The sequence below is a fragment of the Ambystoma mexicanum genome, chromosome 6p, assembly GCF_040938575.1.
Source record: "Ambystoma mexicanum isolate Mex_15411 chromosome 6p, UKY_AmexF1_1, whole genome shotgun sequence".
NCBI classification, from domain to species: Eukaryota; Metazoa; Chordata; class Amphibia; order Caudata; family Ambystomatidae; genus Ambystoma; species Ambystoma mexicanum.
The window spans coordinates 909145523-909161300 of record NC_090935.1 but is presented as its reverse complement, the minus strand read 5'-3'; positions in this window follow the sequence as shown (position 1 = coordinate 909161300).

The window sequence follows — 15778 nt, the reverse complement described above, 5'->3', positions numbered from 1 at the left end:
CATCAAACTGTAGGGCAAACTGACTGTTTCAAGCGTGATATCAATTCTGTACTGATATCAATTCTGTACTGATATCAGAGGACAGGTCAGTGATGCAGCAGAAAATTGTGGCGTCAAACATAGGGATACTTTTGCATTTCTCTGCTGCACCGTCACTAAGCATTACCCGGTTGACAGTGATAATTGTTGGCAGAATTACTTTCTCAGCATCTATAAAGGGCTTTTTGTTTTTGCCCAGATAATGTGGTAAGAAGCTTCCAAAGCATTTGCAGGTACTGAGGTCACATTTTTAACAGCGTCTTTTTGCTTTTGTATGCCTTGCAGTTGCCATACAAACAAATCCCCTGTTTTATTTGCTAAATCGGCATGTTTTGTTTCCAAATGCCGCCTTAATTGTGTTGGCTTCAGGCTTGCTAATGTACCGTAACAAAACACACATGCAGCTTAACTCGTCCAGCAACTGCGATCCATGTGAACCCAAAGTCCAAATAAGAAACATCATATTTCTGTGTTTTTGCATTTCTTTTGTCCGTTTCCACCTCTCCTGCTTTTCGTTTGAGATTCCTGCCATCTTTGGGCAACAGGGAAACAATCCGGTTCTTTGTGATATTTCTGCTGTTTTTGTATCGGCTTTAAAATGCGGGAATCTCACATACTGCCCCCCCTCCTTAACTCATCAATCGGGGGTTGGGGTTTACCCCCCCAAACTCCTGATTTCCCCACGCCCCCATCAACACACGCATCCTAACCACATACACTCACACACATACCTACAGTCCAAAACTCACCTCTGTCTCCTGCGACAACTCCGCTGGGGATCAAAGCACCTGACAGCCCCTGCCCGCACTCTCATGTGCGGCAGGGGTTTGACAAGTGTGATAGTTCGATTTATGCTATATGCGGTCATGGAGCGGTTTTCTAAATCGACCGCCCCCACCCCATCAATACAGTAAAAAAGATATTTCAACGATCCATCTAAAAAGGAACCTGAATCTGTGAAAACATTGCAAACCCCCACTTTAATTTATGTCACGTTAGTTTTTAAAAACCATTTCAAATTTTCAAAAATTAAAAATTCTTCAAAAGATTTAAAACGGCAAATACCACATGCAAAGATTTAAAAAAATGGACCACGTGAAAAGGCTGGGGAAAGAAATAATGCAAAAAGTCTCCAAAAGAAACCCTGTGGGAAACTCAGCAAAAATGGTTCAGAAACACTGGTTGGATTAACATAAACACTACATCGATACAAGCTTCAGAAGACTCCGTGTTCAGATCGTGAAGTTCTAGCTTGAATTTCTTTTGTAGTGTGGTCCTGGACTAGGCCAGATTGGCGGTAAAAACCACACCTGGATGCACATTGCCGATATAAAACTTCAGCACTTCTACTCAACCAATGGTACATAGGGAAAAGAATTCCTTACCTGCCTGGATGACATGGTCAAGTGCTTCACTGGATTTTTCTTGCTGGGACACAGGTGGTTAGGTTGACACAACGACGCTTGCAGCGATGCTGCTGCAATGAAAATGAAACAGCCAAGGATACATGGTCTACCCGAGACTTCAAAATTAAGATTAGAGTGGGCCATTCAAGAACTGACAGAGGACGCAAGAAAAGTGGACACCCTGTTGGAGACCTTGGCGGTGGCCAGACAAAACCTGGAGTTGCAAGCAGAAGACCTGGAGAACAGGTCAAGAAGGGCGAATATCAGAGTTAAATCACTGTCGGAGGATATTCAGGACCAGGATCTGCCGGCAGTGCTGAAAGGAATATTTGTGGACCTGCTGGAGGCTACCTCGGACCTCGACATGCAGTTTGACAGGGTCCACAGGGTGGGCCCGCGGAGAATGGAACCCGGATCCAGACCACGCGATGTGTTGGTAACCTTCCACAGCTATGCAGCAAAGGAGAGAGTTATGGAGAAAGTGAGGAAGACCGCTCGAATCACGTATAATGGCCAAGAAATCTTACTCTATCAGGACCTGGTGAGGATTACGCTTATAAAGAGGAGACGGATGGGTCCTGTCCTATCCTTCCTCAGATCACAACAGATTCGCTATAGATGGGCCCACCCATTTGGCTTGTCTTTCGCCTGGCAGGGCTCCCAACATAAGATTACGACATGCAACCAGGGCTTGGCCTTACTGGGCCTGGAAGAGCAGTCCACACCCCCTTTGCCGGGGGAGCAGGTGCAGCAGTTTCCACACAGGCCATGGGAGTGGTACACGACTAGGCGCCGGAGAGGACGAAAGAAAGCTTCGGACTCGACCCCCAGGCACCTCGCTGGAGACGGGCCTCAGGGAGACTCGTCGGGGAGGAATTGCCTCTCAGCTGCAACATAGTTGACCTATGGCTGTCTCAAGCATAGAGTAGAGTCCGGGGAGGGCACTAACGGAAGCTGGTTAAGGGCTGGATGGGCTGGGTGTTTATGCTGTATTGGGCTGCGGGTTTGGGGAAGGGAGAGATTAGGGCTCTTGGAATGGGATTGGGATTTCCTGCGTTGGTTGTTTCTGGGTTTGTTATTGGGGTCGGCTCTCGTGGTCACTGTACGAGGGGGGCTGAGGGCCAGTCGATCCCGCCTAGAAGGGAGGGGGGGAGAAGGGGGGGGTGGGAGAGGTTCAAGATTCACGGTTCAGAGTTGGGTGGCCCGAACATGGGCTCATGGCGGGACCTATGGTGCAGGCAACAAATGGGGCACGGGCTAGAAGGTCTGCTGAGACTCATAAAATTCGTATGAAGCGGGCGGATGGCCAATGATAATGTTCTAAAGTTTCTTTCCCTAAATGTGAATGGGCTTAATACCCAAGTTAAGAGGAGAAAGTTGAGCGTTTTCTCAAGCGGGAACAGCCCCAGGTAGTGGCGTTACAGGAGACCCATATGCAGACAAAAGACTCTTACAGGATTAGATTTTGGGGTTACACAAGGCTGGTTCAGGCTACACAGACATGCAAGAAGGGGGGGGTTTAATAGCTATACGGGATGGGTCATGTCTGACTATTAAGGACATCCAGAAGGATAATCAAGGTCGGTATCTCGCAGTGTTGCTAGAGAGGAAGGGGGAGTTCTACACGGTGGCAACTCTATTTGCGCCCAACCAGGTACAAGATGCTTTTATATAAAAATCCCTCACACGTCTGGGGAAATTTGCTGGGGGGAACATCCTCCTAATGGGTGATTTTAATTTAGCTTGGGACCCCTCTAGAGATAGGAGCTCTTCGTCGTGGGACAAACAGGGGGGGCAGTCAGGGGACTTGATGAGGAAAATGCGCGATCTGGCCCTAGTAGATACGTGGCGCGAACTCTATGGGCAGGCTGAGGGGTACACTTTCTATTTGCATGCTCATAGCTCACATTCGCGGATAGATTATGTGTGGATCTCGAAACCACTGTTGGGAAGGACGTTGGCATTGGAAGTGGGCGCGATCACCTTGGGGGACCACGCCCCACTCACCCTGTCATTGACGGTGCCTAGGGGTCCTCCAGCCATTTGGAAATGGAGATACCCGGCCCCGCTGTTTAGGGACCCTCTCTTAGTTAGGGAGATAGAGGAGGAGGTGGGGGAGTACTCTATTCACAATAAATGGGAGGATTCAACCCCTCAAATTTGGTGGGACGCCTTGAAGGCCACAATTAGGGGCAGGATCATCACTATCAAGGCCAGGAGATAAAGGGAGCTAAGGCTGGAGGAAATGCAACTGGAAGCAAGGCTTAAGGAGGTTATGTCTCGTATGAGCCTTAGAATGTCGGCCGCCACCAAAAAAGAGCACAGAGCGCTCCGTGGTCAGTTGAACCTCATACAAACAAAAGCTGTCGAACGGAAGCTTCTCCGCCAGCGGCAGAGGTTCTATGTCAAGGGCAACAAAGCGGACGGCTTATTGGCCAGAAAGCTGCAAAAAGAGGCTGGGGCTAAAACCATACTAAAAATAAAGGGCGAGGGAGGGGTATTGCTTACGTCGCATTCAGATATAGAGGGCGCATTTACCAAATTCTACGCCGACCTTTACGGTTCAAGTTACCCAGAGAGCGCGGACCAGGAGGCGTATCTTCGGGATATTGGCGTTCGAAGGTTATCGCAATTTGATAGAGATGCGCTGGAAGTCGAGATAACGCCAGATGAGGTGAGGAGGGTCATTAGCAACCTCCCGTTGGGTAAAGCCCCAGGCCCCGACGGGTATCTTCCTGAATTCTATAAGACCCATAGGGAGGTGCTGATTCCCATCCTCACTAAATTATTTCATTGTATAGGATCCTCTGGGCAACTCCCAGCTCCATGAATGAAGCTAAAGTGATCTTGATTCACAAACAGGGCAAGGATCGGACTGACTGCGCGTCCTACCGTCCCATAGCATCGATGAATGTTGACGCTAAAATCCATGCTAAAGTATTGGCCAACAGTCTAGAATCCATCCTCCCAAACTAATCCATACTGATCAATCGGGTTTCATAAGGGGTAGACAAACCTCAGATAATGTCAGACGTTTAGCGCACCTGATTGAAAAGTCCCAGAAAAAAATATCCCGGCCCTTCTCTTGGCAATCGACGCCGAGAAGGCTTTCGATCGGGTTGAGTGGGGGTTCCTCTTTGCGGTCTTGGGTCGAATGGGATTCGGACCGGGCTTCATTGCTCGGATTAAGGCAAATTATCAAAACCCAGTTATTCGTCTGGCGGTAAATGGCCAGGTCTCTGTACAGATACGAGTGGGAAGGGGTACCAGGCAGGGCTATCCGATGTCGGCGCTCCTCTATGCCCTCCACTTGGAACCCCAATTCGGTAGCGAGATCCATAAGATCACGGCCTTCGCCGATATGATCCTCTCATTAACCTGCCCGATCGTATCCCTGCAGGCGGTGGGAAGAGAGTTGCACAAATTGACCCTGTCGCCTTCTGTAACCCAGGACCTGGTGAAGGCGTACAAATACAGATGGGTAAACTCCTCGCTGAAGTACCTGGGGATATATCTGATCAAGAATGTGGACCAGCTGTATGCAGCGAACTACCCCCGCTCCTTCAGAAGGTGAAATCTAAGATGGTGGATTGGGGCCCCCTAGAGATCTTGTGGTTCGGTAGAATTAATACATTAAGGATGTCAATCTTGCCTCTGCTCCTGTATCATTTTGTAGTTTTACCGATCCAAGTTCCCGCCTCCTATTTCAGGGCTCTGCAAAAAATAACCACCCGATTCGTTTGGAATGGAAAGCGGCCGAGGGTGGCGGCTTCAATTATGAAAGCTTTGCCTGACAGAGGGGGTTGGTGGAGCCGGATTTTCGAGTGTACTATTTGGCAGCGCACCTCAGGGTCATTAGGGACTGGCAGAGGAATAACAGGGGCAAGCTGTGGAGACCAATGGACAGAGCGGTAGTGGGTACAGACCTGGAAGGCGCTCTATGGCTGCCAAGGCAGGATAGGCCATAAAGAATGTACTGTAGTGCAATAACATCGACGACAGGCGATGCATGGGATCAAGCTGTCCGTAGAGCCCGGATCACCACCTTCCCTTCCCCTTATTCACCCCTGCATGGTAACCCGCAATTTACTCCCGCGGCCACTTTCACCCCGAGTTTGGACCCGTGGTTTTCTGGGGATGCAGGATGTTGCGGGATATGTTGGTGGAGGGGGAGGTGAAAAGCTTTGAGCAATGCAAGAAAGAATTTGGAGTGGGAGAGAAGCAGAGATTTTCGTATCTCCAGTTCAGACACTGGATTTCCCATCCTTCCGTGAGGCAGGCAGGCTCACGCTCCCTTACCCAATTTGAAAAGTATCTGGACACAGACTCGGGGGCCAGGGGGGTGGTCTCGTCCATCTACAAGCTCATAAAAACGGGAAGAGCCACTACACTCCAGGACTTGCATGACTAAGTGGGGGAAAGATTTAGGGTCTGTCATAGAGGAACAGGAGTGGCTCTGGTTGTGGTCCCACATTCCGAAACTCACCAGGTCCATTCAGGTCTGGGAGATTTGGCTGAAGCTTCTGCTGAGATGGCACCGTACCCCATCTAAGTTAAATAAGATGTATTCCACGTCTTCACAGTACTGTTGGAGGGAGTGTGGCGAAGTGGGATCCCGGGCTCACATCTGGTGGGAATGTCCAAAACTTGATGTATTTTGGTCTTTAGTCTTGCGGGCGATAGCTCAGGTGATGGGTCCCTTGCAGGCTGGAGGTAGGGGGCGGGACTTATTGGGTCTCAATGTAATGCTTCCCACCTTGCCCACCAAAGCGTACCGCAAACTCTATGTGATAATGTTGATATCGGCTGCATTGGTCCTGGCCAGAAAGTGGAATTCAAGGGACCCTCCACAGGAACATGAGTGGGTTACGAAATTGTGGGCACTGGTGGCAATGGAGTGGCTTACCTATGTGATCCAGGGGGCGCACATGCGGTTCTACTCAGAATGGGCCCGCTTGTTGTCCTTCTTACAGGTGGGAGCCGGCCGTGCCTGGTGCCCCAAGGTGATGGAACTATTGGGCATAGTTCGCCCACAGGACGAATCGGACCTGTTAATTTGAGAAGTGGTTGCCATTTTGTCTTTTTTCCTATATGACAAACTTGATCGCCCAGCGAACCTGTAGAATCTTGGTGGGGAAGGGAGGTAGGAGAGGGGGACGGGAGGGAAGGGGAAGAGGGAGGTGAGGGGTTGTTTATTTTGTTTTCTCTTGTTACTGTTTTTTTCTGCGTTTATCTGTTTCAATGGAAAATGGTTAATAAAAACTTATTGGAAAAAATAAAATTAAGATTAGATGAGCAGGGGTTAAAACCAGCTCTTGGGTGTTAGGCATCAGCTAGTAAGCAGGAGGCAACGCTGGGAACCCAGGCAAGAGTACACAGTGCACTGTAAATGCAACTCCCACATGAGATGTGAACTTTCAGTACTGCCCCAAACTGGACATGAGAAAGGAACAGCCTCAAAAATAGGTTTGAAATCCCAGATTGTGACTCCTAACTATACCTTTAAAATAGCCCCACCATCACCCACAGCAAAATACAGTTTAAAAAAAAAAGGCATTCTTACCGTCGACAAGTCCTACTACAGATGTCAGAATTTTTTATAGTGCCATTGCTGCTTGGGACCAAGATGTGATGATAGAACCAATTTGTGTTCCTGCATTTGAAAAGTAGAATAAAAAAAATTATAGACGTACCAGATTAACCGTACCAATAATTGCGCACTACACTCTGCCAGTCGGCACACATTTTCCCCTCGCACACCAAAGGGACCCAAGGGGCAGGGTCCTACCGGGAAATCTCCAAAGTTCCCTACAGGCCAGTACACCCCAGCTGGCAGAGAGAACAGAGAGCAGTCAGAGCACATACCTTAAAATGTGACTCGTACTCAGTCACAGAGACAAAAAATAATAGAGCGAGAGAAAGAGCATCAGCTCGTTATATTTTACCCTTTCTATTCCCTGCCTAGAATAGTTGAGAAGTCCAGCCTGCTGGCATTCCAATCATTATCTACATTTCTTACGTAGAATCCAACATGGTAGTTCTTAACTCACTGAGCTACGTTTCTGAACCATCAAGTAATAGCCATGTAGCTTTTACTGCAGTTCGGTGACAGCGCTGACGTAGCAGCAGACTGCCACGTCTGCCATGCCAGATACGAGGGCCCCTTGCTTCTCTGCAACATACGGTGCCCCATGCAGGATAAGGCCTGGCACCAACAGCAGGAAGATATACATGAATTCCACTTTAAATCACTTCATCGGCAGCAGTGTACCCAAAGTACTGTTGGTTATGCAGTGAGTTTAGTACACCAAGGGATGCATAGACTCTCTGTATAGTAGATGGCTACTGGGGTAGCTCAGCAGTTTGACAGACCGTTGCTGAGACGTTATATATGCAAAATATAATTATGTGTATTGATATAATGTTGTTTCTTTTCATGTGTTTAAGGTTGAATTTAACCAAAACAATAAAAACAAAAATGTAAAACTTGTTAATCAAATTACTTTTTGCAAATTAATTATAAAAAAGGAAGTGCTATAAAATGTGTGGTCATGGGATAGTTTGGGCAACGGGTTGGGGGCATTTCTGCCTCTGTAGTGAACACCAAAAGTTGGCACCCATGAAACCAGGTTAATTTCCTAATAACTGCTGTCAGCACAATGAAAGACATCTTGTGATACAAACAGTCTCTGGCCGGTACAGCTCAAAGTACTGAGCGGTAAAGTTAGGCACATCCCCCTGCAATGTTCAAAACCAAACCCCTCACCTTGTAGAGGCAGTAAAGTTACAGCAATCATGCCAAGGGAACTTCAGCCCTGCGGCCGCTGCTCTTCTTCCAGAGCCCCGGGCTGCCGCTGCACTCGTCACCGCTCTGGTGGCAGCACATATATCATCCCCAGCGCAGGAGGGCTTGGCGTAAGCCTGTGCAGCAGTGCAGAAAAACAAGCAAGCATGCGGCTGTGGTAAAAATGGGATCGCAATGGGGCTTAATGTCCAACTGAGTGAGCTCATTGCTGCTTTAACAGTGAAAGCCGTGTTGCGCGGATCAGGGGGAAGAAAGATGGCGCATCCGCTGCTAGCAGTCAAATTTGGAAAAAAACATCTGCCCTGAAATTCCCTCTGCATGCACGGCCACAAATCACTTCTGTTTGGGGGTGGATGGAGCCGTGATGGGGATAATACCAGCCAAGAAGACACACAAAGATCTGCTGTTGCTGCAACCAAAATCAAAATAGGAAAAACAAACCAACCGGCACCTAAATATACCTGGCGCTCCGAAGCTCTAACGAAAGGTAAAAGTGCCTCATAAATACACAAACCTCTGCCCGTGCCAGGCATGGAGTGCCCCTTCCTCTGTGATTCTCTTCCTAAGCACATATAGGCGTCCTACGTGAAACGTCACTACGACTTAACAGAAATACATCATGACGCCATAAAGGCATTTCAGAAAGTATGGGCAAACTTTTAAACAAACAAACAATGCTATAGGTGTGATAGTATCATGTGGCGCGAAAGCAACGTTCTGCTGTCGTGCTTGTATTTGAGATAAAGGGGGGTGATCCCGCGACATGCCTGTGCCCCGGGAGCCCGATGAGAGCAGTCCTGTGTCTATGTGTCTTCTTGAAGGTACTGGGGGCAAGGCCTTACCACAGAGTTTCCAGGGGATAAATACACCATCACATTGGCGAGGAGGATGCAGCTGGGCAGGGGGATAATGTTCCAATTCATGGCAAGACAACCACTGCCATTTTGGTACCCTACGGTAGCGGCTCCACGTGTGGAGTGCTCGTGTGCAGTGAGGGCAATATTTGGAGCCCACAAGGGCTAAAACTCACCAGGAAGGCCACTTCGGAGGGGCACTTCCTTTCAACAAAAAAAAAACAAAAACAAAAAAATTCTCTTTTTATATGTCTATCTGAAAGAGAAAACGTTCTCCTCTTACTCCATCGCACAGCAGACTGTGCCAGGGGCTGAAACACAATTTCCAAGGAGAACGCCTATGGGTGCGTACCGAGGCCCTCGATAACGAGAGGGTGCCAGTGCGGTTTTGTCACCACCGTAGTGCACCCGAGAAAGCAGATTGCGGCCTTCACCCACGTGGAAGGTGCCTGTGCAATCTGCCAAAACGAGTCAAGCAGGAGATGCCGACCAAGACGCTGCAGGGGCTGAACAAGCTAGGAAAACTCCCTGCCAACAAGGCACACTGGCCCGAAAAGAGAGAAGAAGAATCTCTTGACCAATTCTACAGCAGGCTTCGTTACCTGGCGAGCACATGCAGCTGGGCGAATGAAGACGGTATGATACGTAACTAGGTAATACAGGGGTGCAGCTCAGGGAAACTGCACCGACAGGTCCTCCGTGAGCCTGGACTGACGCTGGCTCACATTCTAGAGATGGGGGGAGGTCTTATGAACTGGCAGACAGCCGTGCCACCAAAATAGACTCTGCAATCAGATCACTAAAGGTAGAGGACGCATGTGCGATAGAGTGACCGCCAAATGCTGGCCCATCGAGACCAAGATGGTCCCCAAAGATGTCTGAGACGCCCGAGCCGTGCACCTAATGTGGCTAAGACTTCCCACACGCAGGGGAATGCCCGGCAAAGGGGAGGGTGTGTGGACGCTGTGGAGCAGCAGGAGACTTCACCAGAATGTGCAGAGCCCCCACTCTAATCACCATTTGCCAGAGGGCCTAGTAGAATGCCCAATGACACGCAGCGGCGACAGAGACAGGTTGCAGTTGAAGAACAATAGTTGCCAAGTCTGGATCTGGCAGAAGAGGAGGAAGAAATGTTCTTAAATTCGAGTATTGAATCTCTCAAAAAGATGAGGAGACAACATACGTGCACAGTGGCCGTAAGTGGAACAATGACACCAATGCTTGTGGACACAGGCGCATCTCTGTGCATGATGGTGACCCGCCACTATGAGGCACTACCAGGGCCCCCCCAACACTAGCGAAAGCATGTGCAAGAATATTCTTATTTGGAGGGACCCAACCATTGCCCCTCCGAGGAGCGTTTGTGACGAAAGTTACCCACGAGGGTAAGTTCTTCGTCACTGGCATTAGTATGCACTCCCTACTAAGCTGCGCAGCAGCGGAGGCCCTGGGCATCGTACACTTTGCCCTCACAGTATATACGCCCAAGACATCAATGACACTCTAGAGAGGTTTGCCACAGTATTTCAAGGTGTCGGGAAACTCAAGGGCGAACCCATTAAACTGCACATTGACGAGACTGTGCACCCAACAGCACTAAAGCAACAGCGAATACTGTTTCACCTAAGGCAACAGGTGGAAAAGAAACTACAAAACCCGGTAAACATGAACATCATAGAAAGAGTGGAAGGCCCTACCCCATGAGTGTCACCCATTGTCGTGGCTGTTAAACCATAGCAACCTGGATCCATCCGCATCTGTGTAGATATGAGGTTGCCAAACCTCGCTATCAAGCGAGAGAGACCTATCACGTCTACCCTAGATGACGTGGTGGGAGAATTGTAAGGGGTGAGAGTGTTTTCAAAACTAGATCTGCGGTCTGCGTACCATCAGCTGCAGCTACACCCGCATTTGTGCTATATCACGACCTGCACGACCCACAATGGGTTGTACCAGTACAAATGACTAAGCTTCGGGGTCTCTGAGGCCGAAGTTTTTCAAAACCTCTTCCGGGGGGCCCCAGTCGGCATTGAAGAAGTAATAAATCTGAGCGACGACGTCTTGGTCTATGCCACGTCTGAAATGGAACATATGATCCGCCTTGAGAAAGCACTTGAAAGAATTTAGGACTGACTCTGCACCGTGAAAAGTGCGAATAAAACACCAGAAAATGTGACGGAGGTGAGAGGTTTTTTAGGAATGGTGCCCTAATGTGGTCAGTACATGCCCAATCTGGCGACCCTCTCGGAACCTCTCTGGATGCTGACAAGGAAAGACACAGCCTGGGTGTGGTCAGACAATGAACAAAAAGCTTTTGATACCATCAAAAAAGCACTCATTGTAGAGGAATGTATGGCTTTCTTTGACCCATGGAAAGAATCATCGGTGACGCCAGTCCGGTCGGACTAGGAGCAGTACTCTCACAGCCAGATGCCAAGGGCAGATGATGCAGATTGCATATGCCAGTAAAGCACTCACCAGCACGGAACAACGACACTCACAGATAGAGAGGAAGGCGCTGGCGATATTATGGGGATTCCGGCACGTAATACGCGCTAGGAAAACCTGTCACAATGATAACTGATCACAAACCGCTACTCCCTATCATGGCGGGGTCATCGTCAGAGCCACCCCCCAGAATTGAATGGTGGATGCTGGCCATAATGGAGTATGAGGTTGTACTGACCTACAGACCGGGAGCCCGCAATCCTGCAGACTATTTATCGAGGCACCCCAGGGGCGGCGGGGAACAAGAAGAAACAATACCGGTGGACTTTGAAGAGCAAGTTCCTCTCGTGATGGGAGCAGCAAAGCCTGTTGCTCTTACCCTCAAAGAAGTGTCAGAGGCCTCCAGAGAGAGGATGAGTGTTTTTGAATAATCCAGGAGGCCATGGTCAGTGGAGAACAGTACTGTCCAAGACCGCAGCAGAAACCGAGATGCAACAAGATCTGGAACAACTGTGGCGAGCCTGACATTAACTGTCAGCGACGGATTACTCCTACGGGGCCCCCAGATAGTGATTCCGCAGGCACTGGTTGAAAGGGTGCTGGAGTTGGTACACTGTGATCACCAGGGAACAGCAAAAACCAAAGTGAGACTTCGACTGAAAGGTCTGGTTCACGGGTTTGGAAGCAAAGGTAGATGGACACGTGGACAAATGTGTCTGGTGCCAAGAGACCGCCCCAGTCAACAGAGAGCCAAGAATTGAATCCACGCTCAGGAATGATGACGCATGGGACATTGTACATGTGGACTTTGGTTCAACAGGAAAGGGGATGTATTTCCTCGTAATGATAGACCAGTGGTCCAGATACCCAGAGGCCGAGCTGGTCAAGTCCACCTCTTGTGAGCAGATCATTCAAATAATGGAGAAGGTATTTGCTATGCATGGCTTCCCCCGGATCATCTGCTCGGACAATGGGCTGCCATTTCAAACTTTGCAGAGTTCATGGAGGACTGTGGCATTACAAACAGGAGGGTGACACCAGGATGGCCTAGGGCCAATGGGAAAGCTGAACGCTTCATGAGGACGCTCAATAAAGTGTTCTGCATAGCCCAATGCCAGGATAACGAGCTGAAGAGAACTCTTTACCAGTTTCTAAGAGAACAAGAACGAGGTTATGGCAGATGAAGTCAAAGGTCCACAGCGCTTGTATATCAAATAAAGGGATGAAACACCAAGGCTGCAGGTGTCTGGGTGGTGTGGGTATACTGCCAGTATAGATCCACAAGGTAAGTTAAGAAAAACAAAGGAAGTACCAGTGTCTCTGCGCCAAGGAATTGGAATTTATTAGAAATGCGAAAGAACGCCTGATACGTGTTTCAAGCTGCGTACAGCTCTTCATCAGAGGCTTCAGTTATCCAAAAATTACATACAAATTATAAATAAGTCACAATTCCATAGTTGGAGCAGTGTATCATAACAAACAAACATTTGTATGTAATTTTTGGATAACTGAAGCCTCTGATGAAGAGCTGTACGCAGCTTGAAACACGTGTCAGGCGTTCTTTCCTTGGCGCAGAGAGACTGGGACTTCCTTTGTTTTTCTCAGTTTCTAAGAGAGTATGGAACCACTCCTCACCAAACCACAGCGTGCTGCCGGCGGAAGCACTCTTCAGGTGATGTCCACGGGGTCTTCTTCCAGAGGTGGAAGGTTGGCCGACGGGCATCATTGATGACAACAAGACTTCGGAAGACCGAAGAGCTCACAATGAGTGTGAAAACATCCGACATATCAAACCAACGAACATTGAGGTGAGTGACACTGTCCTGATAAGAAACCGTCATCCTGAAGGGAAGCTGTCCTTCAATTATGAACCATCTCCCATGGGAGTTGTTCAGGTGAAGGGCTCAATGGTGACCGCCACGGACGAAAGAGGAACTGTGACTAGGAACTTCAGTTTTTTTACAAGAAGGTAGGGGTGGGGTGGAGAAGCTGAGAGATCGACGGGTAGAAGTCTCTCCAACCCGGACGCCAAGCAGGGAGAAAACTCCCAAAGAGAGTGCGGGAGACACAGAACTCATACCAAGCGAGGCGGAAGGAGAGGCCAGGGAGACAAATACCCCTGTACAGAAAGCCGTAAATGTCCAGTGCGATTCAAAGACTACATAATGGGCGACCAGATCTGAAAGGACGGAGTCCCCCACTATTGCCAACGTTGGGCATACCACTGTTTAGTACGTTATCATGTTAAAGTCTGTCATGTTGACATTGATTGTTGCTGAAAAGCCATATTTAATTTTGTTATGAAAAAGGAGGAATGTGATAGTATCACGTGGCGCAACGGCAGTGTTCTGCCATCGCGTGTGTATTTGAAATAAAGGGGGCGTTCCTGCAACGTGTACTGGGGGCAAGGCCTTACCACGGGGATTAAATACACCATCACAAAAGTGACTTTAAATGTGCGATTGCTAATGAAAGCAATATAAGCCCTCCCTTTATCCTTCTCTGCCACACATTACAAAGGGGCATATGAACAGCCCCCTACCCAAGGCATGCCAAATCGCCCCCATGCAGGAGAAAAAATAACTGAACTGTTATGCTGGAAATTCGCACCCAAATGCGTCTGTCTGCATAAAACACATATCCCCATCTGCTGCACATAACAAATCCTCCAGCCCCCCTTCCCTCTCGAGCGAGGAGGATAACTAACTATATTCGCTGTACTGTAGGGGAGGAACGCGCTGTGCTCAGCCCCACTCCACAAAACACATCTCACCCGGGCAAATCGGCCACCTGCATGAGGAAACCCCCCAAAAACAAGAAAACCCAAACTTAATCCGCCCTTACTTTAAGTAAATCTCACCACCGATGCACATAAAATACACAGAAATACCCCTCCCCAATATTGCCTCACTCGTGATGCACATATCCCCAAATACACTGAAATAAAGAAAAACACCAAACTGAATCCGCCCGTGCGTTAAGTAAACCTCACCCCGATGCACATTGCAAACCCCCAAAATACAGAGAAATACCCCTTCCCAAATATTGCTGCTCTGCATTAAAGTAACAATCATCATGAGATAACTTTAAGCCTTACCATAAACCAAATTCAAGCACCAAATAACAATCAACTATACAAAATGTGCATACTTGCCAACATTCTGTGACCAAAAAGATATAGGATTTTTGAAGTTTCAAAAATGAATAATTCCCATAACAATGACATCACGGGAAAATACATAACATACATTGTTGGCACCATTGAAGTATTCTAAAATACACAACCCATCAAACGCACAAAATGGAAAGATGTTCAAATGTTAAAAAATGTATAACTCTGAATGGTAACTTAACACCAAATTCAATTACCTAACTTCACAGAAGGTAATTACAAAGAGCTGGTGGGCAACGTTTGCAACTGCTCTGTAGCAGCAGCCGAGGCAGTACATATTTATTGCAAGTTGAACACTGAATGACATGGTGGTTGATACCCCCCTTAGTCTAATAGGCAGATGTTGTGTGAAGGTGTAACACTCTGCCACTTGCCTTCGCTGGTGGTTCACCTAAGGCCTGTCCCGGCCAGAGTGCAGGACAGTCACATAGCTGTCAGGGCAGTGGACTGGTCTGAGCCCAGTGCTTAAAGTGGGCCGGGGCCTGCCGGGGCCAGGCCCCGGCAGTCTCCAAAAAGTGGGACTGAGCCGGGGCCCTGCCGGGGCCCCGTCCTACCGCAACATTGGCGGGATGCATTATCCCGTCGCGGCCGAAGCCGCGACGGGATGATGCGCCTGCAATGAAGTCAAGCAAGCTGACAGAAGTGGCAGCCAGCCACAGCGACGCTGTGACTGGTTGCCACTTCCGTCAGTCATAGTAACTGAATCTGGTGACCCCTCACGCGAGAGGTCACCAGAGGCAGTTACTGTGCCTTTGTTTCCCCAGGTCGCCGAGGCGTCTTTAACCATCGGCGAACCTGGGGATTCCTCGACATATTTCGAGGTTTATAAAAGATGGCTTTGAAAGTACACATTTCAAGCCATCTTTTATAAAGCTTTGCCGACGGACAATTTTGTCCGTAGTCAAAGCTTTATAAAAGGTGGCTTGAATTGTGTACTTTCAAAGCCATCTTTTATAAACCTGAAAGGTTTAAAAAAGATGGCCTGAAAACTAGGCAAACCGTAGGGTATGCACACAAATATATATAAACGTTATATATTTGTGTGCGTACCTTA